The sequence below is a fragment of the Microtus oregoni genome, unplaced genomic scaffold (genome assembly GCF_018167655.1).
Source record: "Microtus oregoni isolate MIOR12 unplaced genomic scaffold, Mior012 000009F_ref0000495, whole genome shotgun sequence".
NCBI classification, from domain to species: Eukaryota; Metazoa; Chordata; class Mammalia; order Rodentia; family Cricetidae; genus Microtus; species Microtus oregoni.
The window spans coordinates 36,127,483-36,144,974 of NW_024543068.1; the positions used below are offsets into that span (position 1 = coordinate 36,127,483).

At 43.9% G+C, this 17,492-nt stretch overlaps 1 pseudogene; it reads left to right on the plus strand.

Annotated features, from left to right (window-relative positions):
• Positions 1-14,997: 14,997 nt before the first annotated feature.
• LOC121452156 lies at positions 14,998-16,197 on the plus strand (annotated as a pseudogene).
• The last annotated feature ends 1,295 nt before the right edge of the window (positions 16,198-17,492 follow it).

The following is a 17,492-nucleotide window of genomic DNA, read 5'->3' on the forward strand; positions in this document are numbered from 1 at the left end:
CCTTCTGCCGACACGCGCTTCCTTTGTGTTATGCCTGGCTAATATATTAATGGGGCGGATAACCCGGATCCTTCGGGTAGAGGGAGGAGGTCCGCAATGGGGTGGGCCCTGGAAGGAGCGGCAGGGTTACTGTGACCAACTCTGCCACCAAAGAGTTGTTCAGAGGAGGCCTAGGGTGGAAGGCAGATCACATGGATCCAGGTGGGGCAAGTTCGCTTTGGGGCAATGAAAATAAATGGCCGCAACAAGTTTTTACAAAAGGTGACCCAGTGCCCTGGATGCGTGAGAATTTTGCAGCCAGTGCGCCCCTGGGGCAATTGTCTGCAAAGAACACCGCTGCGTGGAGGGCGTGCATCCTCTGTCCCTCGTGGAAAACCCTCAACTATCCCATTTTGAGCGCACACCTACACATTCAGACTGGGACTCGGGATTCAGAAAGAATGACTCCAATCAGCCGGGCCTGCGGCCCTCACTGAAACCCCTACTTTCCCCGAAGGAAGGGTGGGCTTGGCTCCTAAAAATTACCAGCCCCCGGTACTCCTCTGCCAACCCACTAAATCCGTAGGAGGACCCACTCCTGGACAAGCCCCAGAGTCCTCGCCTCTGGGTGCTGGTCTTGGGTCCAGCCCCAGGCCCTCAGGACCGAGCCTCCTTCCACGTTCCCGCCAGCCCGCCAGACGGTGCCCGGGTGCCCTGAGACATATGCTGCCCGCAGGCCGAGCGGCCCGACGTGGCGCTCATTGCCGAGGCGGTTCTCAGCCCATCAAAAGCCCGGGCTTTCTTCAGCCTTATGGGCCGCGAGGTGAACAACAATGCCCGGGCCCCTTCACTTCAAAAGCAGCGATCAGGGGAAAGGCTCCCCCAGAGATTTTTTTTCTTCTTCTCCTCAGCCTTTCATTTCTAGTTTTTAAAAAAAAGGCACCAGCAACTCCAGGGCCGGGGCAAGCCTAATGCCCTTTGATGGGGATTGAATTCATTATCTCCAATAACACAATTGTGCTTGGCCAACGAAAAGAGCAAAGCAGGGCTCTAGCCCGCCCGAGGGGCCCGGCCAGGCGGGGCAGGACAGCCAGGCGCTCCGAGGGACCCGCACAGTCCAGGCTGTGGCACCCCGGGGCGGGGTCGGGGGCTCAGCGACACCGCAGCACCCAGAGCGGGCAGAGGTGGGGCGGGCCCCGCAGCGCTGTGTTTACTCTGCTCTTTCTAGGCCTCCCGAGGCCACTAGTCAGCTCCAGGCATCCGGGGCGCGCCGGGCAGGGGGCCACCCAGTGGCCTGGCTCCTAGCACCCAGATCCCGTGGTCCCGGCCGCGCCCCTCCACTCCAGAGCCCTGAGCACACAGCCAGCCCTCCTGGCCCACTGCTGAGGATCTCCCCATTGGCTTTCAAGCTAGCCAGCCAGGGAAGGACGCCCAGGCTCCTGGGCGGGGTGGCAGAATACTGTGTCCCCCAGTACACTGGAAAAGTCTGGGCATTCTGCAGGCACTGTCTCCCTGGGACACTGCCCACAACCCGAGCAGGTGCCCGCTACTCCTCCAAGGTTCTCCTGGGGTCCCTGCCCACTTCGGCCCTCTCCACTACTGGTTTGCTTTTTTGAAGTTAAAACAGGCATCACCAATGCCTGGCCGGTGTGTGTGAATGTGTGTGTGTGTGTGTGTGTGTGTGTGTGTGTGTGTGTGTGTGAGAGAGAGAGAGAGAGAGAGAGAGAGAGAGAGAGAGAGAGAGAGACAGAGAGAGAAACAGAAACAGAGAGGCGGAGAGGCACCGAGACAGACTGACTTTGAATCCTTATCAAAGATATCTACATAGTTTGGTTAGCTTCAAGTCTAATATATGAGGTGTGGCCATTTCCAACAGGAGCCCATTCTCCCAGTTGGGGAAAGTATACATCGGAGTTTTAATTCGGCTAGATAAAGAACAATTCAAAACGGGATGTAAGGTGCTTGTGCTGTTTTTTTTAAGCAACACTACTTTGTGGTGCAAATGGGTCATTTCTCACCAATTAATCATGGCTACTCCAACCTTCTAGCAAACCACAGCGAGTAGCTGTATTGAGGATGATCCAGGAGGCCCCTTACATCTTCAGGGGTACCCACCCCAAGGAAGCAGTCAACACAGACCTGCCGGCTTGGGTAAACTTAGAAAAGTGTTAGATTTTCCAGCCAGGTATTAGTCTCATCAGGAGACACGGGACTTTTGTTATTTAAACCCTTTCCACGTGGAAAAACTGGCATATTTATTTTCGTGGACCTCACACTACCCTTCAATTTTTAGGTCTAAGCACTCGGAGAAGAGGAGAAAAAAAATTTATTATTGTAGATAAAATTTAAAAGAAGCCAATTTCTCCTTTCTTTTATTTTGTTCCAATAGAGCACGCTAAAACATTTTCCTCTTGGGAAATGAAGTCCTTATACTTTTCATTTACTTCAAAACCATGCAAAGCATCTACCTTGACGATATTCTGTGCATTTAGTGAAGAAGTATATGGAAAATTCTTTCTCCAGCCCACGAGCCTTCTGATTCAGCCTTTAGGGCATGGATTACAAGCATGCACTGTACACCTGGCTTAAGTTCGCTTTTCTACCTGAGTTCTAAACTCCAGATATTAGAGGTTATAAAGAAAAAGTGACTTCTGGACACTTACCCTCCTTTTTTTATATTAACTTATTAAAGCTAGGTTAGAATCTTGGTGACAGGTCCATTTGCATGTAGTGCAAATGACTCCTTCAGTCACCTTTAATAAACTGTCCTTGCAACAGAAAGTGAAGGTTTAATCTTTGCCTTGAATCCTGGCATATACTTCACACACACGTGGGAGACTGCTGCGCTCCCTCCACAGAAGCAACAGGACAGCCCTGTGGTTTCCTCGTATAAACAATTTGTCTAGTGCCCCGGCACACAGGCAGGATTATGTGACTTTAGGTGAGCCAGCCGGCGCAGGCTGGAAGAATTACTAAACAAAAGATATTCCCATTTCTATGCAGATGCCTTTGGCCATGGAACAGGATTAGGCAGGGAGAAGACAGAAAAAAAAACATTTCAGTAAAGATGAGAATTTAGTAGTATGAAAAGTGCATCCCCAAAGCTCACTGGAGCCTGGAAACATCAACCAATTATGGGGCTAGAGATACAGTAGCAGAAAGAAGTGTGGGGGGGGGCATTCTGTCTTCAGTTCACTCATCCTTTAAGGTGATTTCCTCAGAATGTTTGCAAACCAGATCTGACCGGTAAGGATGGATAACTCGGGCTTCCTGAGTCTATGGGTGTGATTAAACAGCACTGTATTTATGGTGCAGAACATTTTTTGCCAACTGATTCCCACCCTTCCTCCATAGCGAAGTGAAATTGGCTGACGTTACGCATGCGCTCTTCTGAATGCTTATTTTTATTGTCGCAAACTTGTCTCAGGTCCCGAAAGCTTGTCTCCAGCTATTTATGCAGGCAATTTAAATGCATCGTCTATAGTACCCATCTAAGATTGATCCAGGTGTAGATACCCATGATGTAGACAAGCATTGATTTCCAATTCTTTATACTGACAGGAGAAAAATGAGGTTAAATTTCAAATTCCTTCAAATAACAATCAGTAAGAGATTCAGCCCCCTTTTTTGAGATCAACCACCCAAAGTTAGGTCATTCAGCCTATCTCCCTTTAAAGGAATATCAGCTGATCACCCATTGGATGTCTGTCCTTCCTTCCTTTCTCTTTCTTATTTCCTTCCTTCCTTCCTTCCTTCTTTCCCTTCACCTCCCTCCCTTCCTGCCTCCCCCCTCTCTCGTAGCATCTTCTTAGTTTATAAGAAATACATGCAGAAGTTACTCAGAGCAATGATTCCCTTAGAAGAAATATGGTCTTTTGTGCGGGACACATTTCACAGTATGTGTTACTATAGCTCAGACATACACGGGCCTCTCAGGCATCGTTTTACACAGTAAAACTGCAAGGCAGTTCTTTAGTTCTCAAGGGTGACAAGACTTCTGTATATGAAACTGGAGTTGAAAAGGTGTACTCTGACCTGGAGTCCTAGGCTCAGAACTGGACTTCAGGCCCCCAACAGTTGGGAAGAGTCACTTCTCAGTGTAGCAGCAACCAATGAGCCACAGCCGACCAAGAAGGCAACTCTGTTGTTGACTTCTAAGGCAACACCTGACTCTTGAGTTGCAACATCTCCGCTGAGTCAGGCAAGTAGAGAAGCAATGCCTGTTTCCTCTAACAAACAATTCTCAGCGGTAGTTAGAGTCATAACAACGATAGACTAAGTTGTAGAGGAAATTAGGAATACTGGAAAATGATCTCCATTACACTGCGCTCACCACGTCATAGATAACAGAATAGGTAGTAGATTAAATTGGAATTACAACCGAAGTGAAAGGTTGCAAGACCTCTGATGACTCAAAGAGCAACATTTAGAAGCTGTAGAAAAAAAATATATAAGAATGTAAAGATGTTAGCTTCCTCGAGTTAGCTGCTGAGTCCTAAGAGGGGCCGGTCCTACCCATTTCTTAATTCTACTTGGTAACTAGGACTGTGAAGAACTGCTGAACTTCCTGTATGCCGAGCACAATTTTAAAGCCTGCTAAGATAAAGGAAGGCAACCCCACTCTTCCACCCACTAGCATCTGTGTTCAACATAGACTTTTAAGTATTTGTTCACTATATATCTCAGACTGTCCTCAAACTCAGAATTCGCCCCCCTCAGACATACAAGTATTGGGACTATAGATGTGTGTCACCATGTCTGGTTTCACAGACGGTGCTGTTTATGGGATAAGCTGAAAATTTAAGAGTAAGACAACTTGGAGCTAGAGAAGGTTCAGGAGAAAAGAGCACTTGTTCTTGCAGAAGACTAAAGTTTGGTTCCCAGCACTTGCGTGGTGCACAAATAAACATACAGGCAAACACTAAAACACATAAAAAAAATCTTTTAAAGAAAGAGAAAGCACAACTTCACTTTAACGTATGAGCAAAGCATCCCTCAAGATATGGGCAGCCAGTGGCTGGAAACGTAAAAGCTGTTGAACTCGGTATCATTCTTTTCAGCTACACTCATGATTTAGTAAATTGGATTTGTAACAAGGGGCAGTAAACAGTGATTGCTGTACTGTGGTGGAAATAATAAAATATTCTTAAGCTCAGGAGTAACCTGTTTTTAAAAGGAACAGAGCATAGAAAAGGGTGAGGGTCAAGAACAGGAGGCTCCAAGCAAGGGAGAAGTCCCACAGCAAAGACATCAGAAGGCATGCAGCCTCCTGCAACCTCCCAGGCCAGGGGACAGACCCATGGAGTGAAAGATGGCACAGAAACAAATTAGCGGTCGGGGATAGCCAGTCAGTGTGTTGAGGAAGGGCCTGGCGTGAAAAGATTTGGTGTCGTCATAGCAACCGGCTCAGCCCTGCTCCCCCTGAAGCCCATTCAGCTCTGAGCTGCCGGAACACGTTTTTAATTAAAGCGTATAAAAGTTGTTTTGTAAGGACTTCTCCTCATCCGATAGATTTCAAAATGGTTAATCAGGCTTCATCTCCTTTTGATGCTCCAAGAGCATGGGCTAGGGCATGCACAGAATCTGCTGCCGCTGACATGCTGCAGCTGAGTGAGTTGTCTCTTCGTCACACCTAATGCCAGGAATGAGCCAAGTATCTAGCAATTTAGACACTTGTAAACAGAATTCCAGAGGATGGGGGAGCCCACTTTCCCTCTGATGGCAGATGGGACTGTTGATTTCCTTTGCTCTGGCTATGGAAGGATTCGGTCTTATGGATGGGGATGGTCCCTTGCTGATGGCCTATTTAGCTTTGGAAATGCCAATATTTTTCTCCTCTGAGAGATGCACTTCCAATGCCAAAATAAAGGCCAAGAATTATTTGTATCAAGTACTATTTAACCCAGCCCAATATTCCGAGTAAAAGATTTGTTTGTACCACTCATCAAAGGATGGTGATGTATTCCATTTTTCAGAGACTAAAAGGATGCACGGGCCTGAATCCTTGGCAAATTCATGATACACAGCAAAAGTGGCTCTTTTTAATTTATCACAGTGGGTGACTTAGTAGAAGACAGTGTCGTTTTAGGGGCCACCAAAAAATGTCTTGGCTGACAGTAACCTCTGGAGAGGATCACGTTTTTAACTTTATTGATAAGAAAAATGATTCCACCTGTGGTCTGTCCCTCCAGTTTCCCTGTTTTCTACTTCTATGCCAATACAGACTCCATTAAATCTAGATAGAGGAGTCCTGTCTCTTCTCCAGGGACCACTCAGCCAACAAATGATTTTTCCAAATACCAGTACTGGATGAGGCCACTCTGTAAGCACAGAAGACTCAGACAAAACAAAACAAAACAAAACAAAACAAAAAACAAGAACACTTTGTAATCTTTGGTCTAATCCCAGGTAAGAACAAGGTACCCCCGGGGAAACCACAAAATAGTAAATATTCCACCACCCCAAATTAACAACTCCCGATTCTTTGCAATCTATAATTTTAGCTTCATTTTCAACTTTTTGTTCCCAAGTTAAGGTTTATGAAGAAACCCAACTGCTGCATCCCCAAAGCTTCCAACTCGAAGTTTATGCTCTGAACTTTCGACCAGTCACCGACCGCAAACCTCGGTCCTGTATGGACACCCTTAAGTGGAAATGCCCAGCTTTCTTGGTGTGTGGTCTCTCTTTCTTTCAACAAGCAATTAAACCCACACACTCAACTGTCAGCGTATCCACGCTAAGGGACACTGGCAAGGTCTTCGCTCCTTTGTTTCATAGCTTGTGCCATCACAGAGCTACCTGACAGTCCATACGCATTTTTTCAAAATAAGAACCCCCAATTTATTTTTATACTTGTCTACATAGAATTTTGAGGGCTAACCCACATACTTAAAAGCATTTTTCAATAACTAGGCGCACTTCCTAATTTTTATTTATTTTATTCTCTTAGTCATTCAGAAATTGAAAATCATTTTCACCATTGAGTCACCCCTCACCTATCTGCAATTGATCAGTGTGGCCTTGCCAACATTTCCCACTACATATATCTGCAATTGATTAGTGTGTCCTTGCCAACATTTCCCACTACCCCACCTACAGCCTCACCTTAATTGCTATTTGAAACCCAGTTTCTGGCCACACCACTGTTCGCTATTAAAAACGCCTCCAGCTCTTTTTTTGGTCAACTCTTATCAGAACTGGCATATCATTTAGAGACTAACATTCAAAATGAAAGCTTTCAGTGAATACAAGCAAGACCTAGGCTTTCAAGACTGAAGCTTCCATAGTAATATGTGAGTAAACAATAGGAATCCCCTCCAGAAGAAAGAAAAACGCCCTCCTGTGCTGTAACCTAAGATGAGAATGAATATGTCCCTACCAGATCACAGGACTTGTTTGAGAAACACACAGTGAGGTGTGCTTAGAAGAGTCTAGGTGTGGGTGGGAACGAAACCTTGACTGCTGAAGAAGAGTCTGGGAATGTCTGCCACAGAAGGAACATTCCTGTTAAAGGAGGATCACATGGTTACTTTAGGCATACCCGAGGGACAGCCTTTTCACATTCACAGAGGGCAGAATGAGGTGCAAAGGGTGGAAATCAGTGGATCATAGGATGCAATCCAGATGAAGCCAACGATTGGGTAGTTCCTTTGGGAAATAGTGGACATCTCAACACCAAGCAAGCATTTGAATGGGCATGTCCCTCAAGTTATTGAACTATTTCTTTTGATCCCAACAGGTGACTTTCTTCTTCTTCTTCTTCTTCTTCTTCTTCTTCTTCTTCTTCTTCTTCTTCTTCTTCTTCTTCTTTTTCTTCTTCTTTTTCTTCTTCTTCTTCTTTTTCTTCTTCTTCTTCTTCTTCTTCTTCTTCTTCTTCTTCTTCTTCTTCTTCTTCTTCCTCCTCCTCCTCCTCCTCCTCCTCCTCCTCCTCCTCCTCCTTCTTCTTCTTCTTCTTCTTCTTCTTTTTAGTTTAGTTTTGTTTTTTCAAGACAGGGTTTCACTGTGTAACCGCCCTGGTTGTCCTACATCTTTCTCTGTAGACCAGGCTGCCCTCAAATGCACAGAGATCCACCTGCTTCTCTATCTCCAGGGCTGGGATTAAAGGTGTATGCCGCCACACCTGGCTTCTACCAATTGACTTTTAATTGCAATGACTATGTCTTGAGCAAAATGTTCCCTTTATTTCATGCATTATATTTTTTGACAAGGTCACACTTACTTGTCTTATCTCATTCTTTTTTTCCCAACCATAGCTCATTCCTCCTTGTATTATCATGATTCCAATGGAGCCCTGGATATTAAATTCTAGGTGGTTGGTGTCTTTTTATTTATAGAACTTAAAATATGCTATTTTTGTTTTGATAAGTAAGCTGATAGTCTTACTATTTTGTATTTAAGTCTTACTTGAGTTTTTTCCCTCTTATTCAAGTTAATGGTACTTATAATGTTTTAGTCATCTCTGGATCCAGTTCTGATGACTTTTTTTTTTTGCATGGATTTTTTTTGTTTAGTGTATTCCCATCTCTTAACACATTCAATAACACATGTTATATATAGTGAAAATTAAAGCCCGAAGTAAATAGACCAGATACGAATTCCCTTCTTTCTGTCAGGCTCTTTTTTTGGAATCTTAGTCAATTTAGTGAGTATTTGAGGTGAATGGCTTTTGATTGTTGCCGTAGTAATTTTCAGGGCACAGCACACTTGAAATTCCTCCAGTGTGGTCTGGACTGCCACTATGTGCTTAGTGTGAGGTCTGGAATGCTGAAGGACTTTTTCCTCAGTTTCCCAGCCCCTCCCTCAGATTCTAGCAGGTTCTCCAGGACAACAGAGCAGGAAGTTGGTTTGCATGATCTTGCTCCTCCCCCAGCAGTATGGATGTTACCAAGTGCTAGAGGAAAACTTCCTGATGGGGAACAGGACAGGGGCCCTCAGCGTTCTGGCTGGCATCTCAGTCTGAGGCAGGTGCTACACATCTGTCCCTGAGTGACAGACAGTCCCTCCTCTTCAGAGCAAGGTCCAGGATACAAGTGACCTGCTTTCCCTTCCACAACTCTATGAGCTGTGAAACTCATGTATGTTGGAGCCGTTTTGCTAGGATATGTTCTGTGCTTTCCAGTTTCTTGGTTCGGTGTCATGTGTTTAATGGGTTTGAGGCATTTCCTAGGTAGCATCACTCCACATGCAGAGGCTAGCTCAGACTTCTCTGAATTCAGACTCCAGCCATGCACAAAATAAACCTTATAGCACGCCCCACACATATTTGATGTTTCCTAGATTTTTCCGTTCTCTTCTTTCTCTTTGATTGACTGGCCCCAGTGGCCTCTCTCGCTTTAACTGGTTCTCATCTGCTACTAAAACTATCTACTGAAGTCTCGGCAGGTATTCTTGTTATTATTGTCTGAAACAGGCTCAAGCTGGCCTCAGACTCAGGGTCCTTTTGTCTCCGCTTGCCAAATGCTGAGATTGGGCCAGACGTATGAGATCTCCTGGAGCTGGAGTTACATGCAGATGTCCAGCTGTGATACAGAAAGTGGGTGCTAGCAACTGCATTTGGGTCTTCTGCACGAGCTGTGCATGTAGCTGCCGGTTCAGCTCTCTATCTGCGAGAGACATATATTTTTGAGGCAGGGATCTCTGAGATCACTGGCTGGCCTCAAATTCTCTATATAACTGAGAATGACTCTGAGCTCCCAGTCCTCCTGCTGTCTCCCAAGTGCTGGCACTACAGTGTGCACCAGTATGCCCCTTTATGCCATGCTCTGGATCCATCCCAGGGCCTCGTGCACAGTAGACAAGTACTATACCTACTGAATTATGTCCTCAGGCCTTGGTCATTTTTTTTTCCTTTTTTGAATCTAAGGTTTCCAAAAAAAGTCTGAATCTGATAACTAAAATATCTGTATCTGCATCTAATTCTATTTCTCTTTTATTTTTTTCTCTTGACTTTTAGTAGAGAAATTTATTTCTTGACATTCTTAGGTATTTTTAATTTAATGAAAAATGTTGACTGTGGAAAACCAGTAGTGACTGTAGGTGGCATTGTCTAAAGAGATTTAAATTAGCTGTGGATGAGTTTGAGACACTCACCTTGCAGTTAAGGCTGGCCTAGTTATAATTAATTTAGCTTCCTCACTGAGCATAGCTATTCTAAGATCTAAATAAAAATGATGTGTTTCTCTTTGATGAGACTTCCAGTTTCCATCTCCTTTGTTCCGCGGGACTAGCAACTACATTCTCAGCCTTTTCTTTCTCAGTGTTTGCTTCTCTGAGCTTTGTGAGGCAATTTTAACCTCTCAGAGACTACTCAGTGTTCTAGAAAGAAAATGGCACAGGAAATACCCTCTATAATACTTTCGGTGCTTCTGTCTTCTGTTATAGTTGCTGGACTTAATCCGAACTCCATTTTCAGTAGTCCCAGGATAGAGATTGCTACAAACTAAGGAATGGCACACATCTCAATCCTTGAATCAGCAAATGCCCCCAGTGGAAGATCACAGCCGACTCACCCCAGTGTATCTTCAGCCTTTCGGGAACTCCCTGTCCCAGACACTCTAGGCTTTGTATTCTACTCTGTGTCATGTTTGGGCTTCACAGTTCTCAGAGCTTGAGTCACGCAGACTCTGCAAATGTGTTATCACCAGAAGCAAAACATAGCTTCATGTTCTATTCTCAAGTCAGCAAGTTCCGGCTATTTCTATGAGGTCCTCTTAATAACTATGTATTCAAGTTTACAGTGCACTTTTTTAAAAAATCCATATTTTATGTATTTGTATATATTTGAAGTCACAGTTATGATAGAATTTTATTTTTATGTAAACTTTGGTTAATTATTCATTAAAGACCATCTGGTAATATATTGTTCCTCTAGAGGAGTTTAACATCTTGGTACTACTTAATCTAGTATATCAGTGTTACCTAAAGGGCAGAAAACCACATATTAATATCATCATGCGTGTAAACATCACATGTGTAATGCAGCTCCTGAACAGTTAAAGTCTAGAGTTTGGATTAGACAATGTAAAAATGGAACATCTCCAAAGCTCATTTGAACTCATGGAGACTGAGACAGCATAGACAGGCTGCATAGGGCTGTACCGGGTCTTCTGCATATATATTATGGCTTTCAGTTTAGTGTTTTTATGAGAGTCCTGAGTGTTTAAATGAATGGGTCTCTTCTGCCTTCTTTTGGACTCTTTCTTATGTTTTTTTGTCCTGTCCAACTCCACTGTGATAATTTTTGTTGTATCCTAATATTTTCCACTGAAGCCTGTTAGTTCTCTAGAGAGAGACGGAAAGGGAGTGAATCTGAATAGAAGGGGAGGTGAGAAGGAACTGGGAGGAGTAGAGGGAGGGGGAACTGTAATCAGGAGATACTAAATGAGAACAAATCTATCTTCAATGAAAGGCAAAAAAGGAGGGGGTCGCACGGAAAGGAAAAAGTCAGATTAAGTACGCATTTGAGTCAACCTACTACAGTAGTTGAAAATAGGTGGGCAATGACCTAAATTCCATACAGTATCAAAGCTGCTGCCAGTGAGGTTGGGGAGCTGGGGTGGCTATGGTGGATCGTTGCTTAAAAGTGAACAAACGGAATGTTCTACGGTGAGCTAGGACGTCAGTTCCTTCTGTGCTTCTATGCTGTATGGAGCTGTGTGATTGTGCACACGCCACAGTACATGCAAGGGCATCAGGACTCTGTTCTCTTCTTCCACCATGTGGGTTCCAGGGATTTCACCAAGTTATCAGGGCCCAGCAGCACTGAGCCATCTTCGAAGATTGCTGGCAAATAGTAAGATGTCACCGGGAGATTAGAGAAGACGCGGATGTTCGTTAGTTAGTGTTAGACTTTCCCTATGTCTCCCGGGAGAGGAGAAAATGGAAAGGCAGTGTGCCACAGGATTCTGTGTTTAAAGGCGACACGTGCAGCAGGGATTGGAAACTGAAGTCACTGGAGTTTCGTGGATCATTTCTAGGAGGAAGCTATAGTACAACCACCAGGTACAAAGGGGTGCTTGGCAACACAGACCGTGAAAGTCCAAGGTGTGAAAAGGAGCAAAGAACAACTGGGAAAGAGAGATGTGTGTAATGCAAAGGTGCAGCTATAAGCTTTCTTTCAAGGATAAGATCATTCGGAAAAGATTCGTGTCACTGACATTGTGTAAATGGAAAGCAATTATTCACTAACACCCAGGAGAAAAAGAAGGAGCATTCCTACCATCGGTGTGTAATTGTAATATGCAATATAAAATTCATTATTAAATCTTCTCAGAACAGTTTGAAAGTAATTTCCTGGGGAAAATTGTCTCTATCCACTGTCTCAATTTCTACATTCACCTCTTGGCTCACTTCATCTGGATTTTGTCTTGTGTTTCAGCAGAAATCATTCTGATGAAAGTTACCAAGGTTTCCTTAATTAAAACCCTACAGGAACTCAGCTTGCACACCGTCTCCTCGGGGAAGTCTTCCTGAAGCTGAGAGGGACAGTAAGATCCCATTTCACTTGCTCTGCTAAGACTCTCTGAACCTGTAACTATTATAGCGCCCACTCCACTGCATTATAGCCATCTACGGCTATTATTCTTTCAGGACTAGACGGCAGGAGGTGAGACGCTGTCCTATTTAACTTTGTATAGCTAGCATCAGGTATGCAACTGACTTAATTATTATTCATCGGAAATATGCCTGTGGTATCTGAATGAGAATGGCCCCCATAGGCTAATGCGTTTGAATACTTGGTCCCCAGTTGGTGGATTAGGAGGTGTGGCCTTGTTGGAGGAGGTGAGTCACTGGGGGTGGGCTTTGAAGTTTCCGAAGATGACTCATATAATACCTAGCACTTTATCTTTGCTTCCTACTCTTTGATCAAGATGCAATTTTCACCCTTTCCTGCCACCTTGCCTTTGCTCTGCCACCATGGACTTTAACCGTCTGAAACCATAAACCCAATTAAATACATTCTTTTATAGACTGTCTTGGTCACAGTGTTTTGCCAATAATAGAAGTAGCTGAGACAATTCTCCTATTATCTCTTTCTTTTAATCCTCTCTGTAAGATATACTTGCACAAGAAATAAAAAGTTTCTAAATGTAGGCAGGCAGTGGTGGTGGTGGCGCACGCCTTTAATCCCAGCACTCGGGAGGCAGAGGCAGGAGGATCTCTGTGAGTTCAAGGCCATCCTGGTCTACAAGAGCTAGTTCCAGGAGGCACCAAAGCTACAGAGAAACCCTGTCTCAAAAAAAAAAATTTTTAATGTAACAAAACCAAAATCTGTTCAAAATATGAACAGAATAAAAATTTCCTCCAGGAACATCGTTTTTCCTTATACTGTGCATGAATTATTTTGTAACTATTAAATGATTGATGTATTGGTTAAGTCCTGGACACCTTACCATTGGTTTTCTTATCTTTTAGCTTCTCTCGTCACCATAGTTCAGCAACCAACTTCTTTTTGGGGGAAGGGGTCTTTTTCAAGACAAGGTGTCACCTTATGTAGCCCTGGCTGTCCCAGAACTCACTGTGTAGACCAGAATGGCTCTACCTCTGCCTGTCTCTGCCTTCTGAGTGCTGGGATTAAAGCTGTGAGCCACCACTATGCCCAGCCCCAAACTTTTTATGATTCTATCAGACTGTGATTTTATTAATGAAGCACTATGTTTGACTTTGTTATTTTATGTGACTTCTCGCAAGTTAAGAAACATATAAGTAGCAATCAAAATAAATAGCTCATACAAACATTTTTGTTTGCAGTTCTACCTAACGTGGCTTTATCTAGCAATACCCCTCATGATCAGTAAGTAGTCTGGCATATTCTAACTGCTTTGCACATCTTTATATCCTGGGATGTCAACAGGTGAGGACAACTTGTCTGCACTTTTCTGAGTACACTCATATATGCACTTTTATTTCTTTTTCTGTGGTGCTATGATTGGCTTTGGGGCTCTGTGCATGTGGAGATTGCTCTGTCATATAACTCGACACCCTATACTCCAGGTTCTAGCTTTTATTTGCCTGCTCCATAACTACAGTTTTGCAAACACGGTAGCATTTTCTAAGGTGATGCTCGTAGCATTAGGAATCACCTTTGGTTCTTCCTGTCCCATTTATTTCTCTATCTCAACAACTGTCAAACTGTTGGCTTCTCACGTCTACAAAGTTCATACTTCCTCCTCTTTTCTGCAGCTTTGTTTGACGTTTGTCTTTTCGCCCTTACCGTTCTAACCCAGGACCTCATATATGCTACCCAAGCACTCTACTGCAAAGATACTTCCCTAGCCCTTTACTTGCTAAGTAGCCCAGGCTGCCCTTGAACTAATATTCCTTCTCCTTTCACCACTAGAGCTGTGGTCACAGCTGGCTTATTCTGATAGCTGTATTATCACACAATGCTTTTAATACCACTTATTATCAAAGCATTACTGGATGATGTAATGGAGATAAGCATCTACATATGCTGTAAAGACGCTCATCTGAAATTATTCTTCGAAAGATTGTTGAGCAGCGAAGCAATAAAAAGTAAAAAGGCATTCTCTTTTACCCAAGGCCATGCAAACTTGGGAAGCAGATTAAGACTCTAAGAGGTAAAAGTATTCAAACTGTTAACTTATTGTTCCATGTGACTATATAATTTCCATGAAGAAGCCTGCTCTATATTATGAATTTAAATAGCAACGACAGTATATAATCAAGTACTGACAAGTAGCAGAGATATCTTCAATGATAGGCGTATAAAGAGTTAATTGGGGGGGCTGGAGGGCTGGCTCAGTGGTTAAGAGTACTGATTGCTCTTCCAGGGGACCCGGGTTCAATTCCCAGCACCCACATGGCAGCTCACAACTGTCTGAAGATCCAGTTGCAGAGAATCTGACACCTTCACACCAATGCACATAAAATAAAGTTAAATAAACCATAAAAAATATTTAAAAAAAAAAGAGTTAATTGGGGCAGACACAAAGCAGTAGCTTGCGGCCTCAGTTTTCTCATTATGCTTTCTAGCATCTAGCAGAGAACTAAGCAGAGATGTCAGAATGTATCCAGGCAAGAAACGATGAAAATGATGAGTCCACTGAAAATCATTAAAGAGCAAGGACGAGTATTGCCATCCTCAGTTGCAGCCCAGTTCCCAGGGCATGTGGTCTGCACTCTAGGGATCCAGTGTCTCAGTACTTGAGGGGTGGAAGAAAGTCTGCATCCCCTGATGTTGGCTGGGGAAATCTGGTAAACTATCCAGAAGATAACACAGGGGAAATTGAGGAGAAAGGTGTTTCTTCAGCCATGAAAGTAGAGCGAACAGTCCAGAAAACATCCAATTTAATAGTGTCAGATCTCCATGGATAACAACCAAACAGGATCTTACAGACGGTGTCAATGCTTTGGAGACAGGCCTATGGTGTAGGTCTAGAGAGATCTTAAAACTGGAAGGGTTTGACTTTGTTCAGTTTATAAAATGTAAAAGCAATGTCACAAGGATATTTATTTGATAGATAGCCGATGGCGTGACTGTAAACTGGATTCTAAGCAAAGCCCAGATGAGCCCTTAAGAGGCAGAAAATTGTTTGTTGGGCATTGTTCAAAAGACACGTGGTCCAAAAGCTTCAACGTTTCTTCTGTCAGCACCGGGAAGTTGTAGCTGTCTGATGTTATTTCCAAGCCATCCAGGGCTTCTGCTTTGGCTGTGTTTACAAATGATAGGGTTGCCCAACCTCTTTGTGGAGAGGATTTGATCGTTAAAGGAATCAACGTGCAGATACCCAATGCTGAAGCTAAGCACAATAGCAATAGACAGAAAGAAGTGGAAGACTGGGTGGTAATCCAGGAGGCTTTGGGAAATCAGGTAACATTAGAAGGGGTGGAGCTGGCTTGGGAAATAACCAAAGTGGTATGGGTGGAGGAATGAACTTTGGAACCTTTATCATCAACCCAGCAATGATGGCTGCAGCCCTGGAGGCACTGCAGAGTAGTTGGGGTATGGTGGGCATTTTAGCCTGCCAGAAGAACCAGTCAGAACCAGAGCCAGCTTGCAGAGGGACCCAAACTCCTACAGCATTTGCAGTTCTGATGTCCCTCTTGGTTGGGGTCAGCACCAAATGCAGTGTCAGGCAGTGGTTTTGGTGGAGTTTTGACTCAAGCATGGGTTGTAATTCCTCTGCCTGGAGGAATGTAGACAGTGGGTTTTGGTTGGTTAGAAATGGTGAGAATTGCATTTTTCTAAGCCTATGATATGTATGTTGTAAGATACATATGGGCTAAACATTTTCCTTTAGTGTGGAATAGATTCAGAAGCATTTTTGGCATTTTTATTTAGAAAACGAGTAAAAGATAAAGCAAGTTTTGTTCCATAGGGGATGAAAAGATTGAGTGACTGATGGAGGAAGGTCATTGGTTAAAAAATAAAGAAACTGCTTGGCCCTCATAGGTTAAAACATAGGTGGGAGGAGTAAACAGAACAGAATGCTGGGAGGAAGAGGAAGTGAGCTCAGAGGCCATGCTCCCCTTTCCAGGGCAGGCGATAGCTCTGCTCTCCGAGGCACACGCAATGAAGCTCTGACCCAGGATGGATGTAGGCTAGAATCTTCCCGGTAAGCGCACCTAGCGGTGCTACACAGATTATTAGAGATGGGCTAAATTAATATGTGAGAATTAGCCTAGAAGAGGCTAGATAGAAATGGGCCAAGCAGTGTTTAAATGAATACAGTTTGTGTGTTGTTATTTTGGGGCATAAGCTAGCAGGCGTCCAGGAGCCGGGCTGTGGGAAGAGGCCCACAGCTCCTCACTACAAGTGACTGGAAGCAACTGCTCCTTGCCTGCCTGGAAAAACAACCAACACTATTACTGACCTGGTTTCCCCTCGATGCTCTGTCATCGGACTTGAGGATTCTTTGCAGGTTTAAATTAGGAACCATTGGTTAGAACTGGTGAATTCTTTTCTCTTAGTTTAATTTGAACCCCATTCTAAGAATTTTCCCCTTCGGAACCTTTCCTTTTGGGAGATAAAGGCATCATGGTGTTTGATTCTTTTAGTTTTGTTTAATTCATGTCTTCCTTCATATACTAAAGTACAATATGAAGACTTCATTTAATTTCTGCAGTCCATCTCATGTCAAGTGTTTGCAGAAGAAACGTGTCATTGAAAGTAGTGCTGTACTTACGCAGGTTCCTCAGCTGTCAGTCTAGGGTCAGTGACCTCCCACTTGCTCGGATCAGCTGTTTCTGTGGGTTTCTCCATCAAGGCCTTAGTCCTTTGCTCATAATATCACTCCTCCCTCTCTATGACGGGACTCCAGGAGTTTACCCCAGTGCTACACTGTGGATCTCTGCATCTGCTTCATCAGTTACTGGATGAAGGTTTTTTTTTCTTTCCCATGAACACTGCAATGCTTGTGTTTATTTTCAAGTATTTGCATGATCAGTGCTTGCTCCATTGGAAATCAGAATTTGTAAATTTTTTTTTTACTTAAAAATTTCCACCTCCTCCCCTCCTCCCATTTCCCTCCCTTTTACCCTCCTCCCCTCTC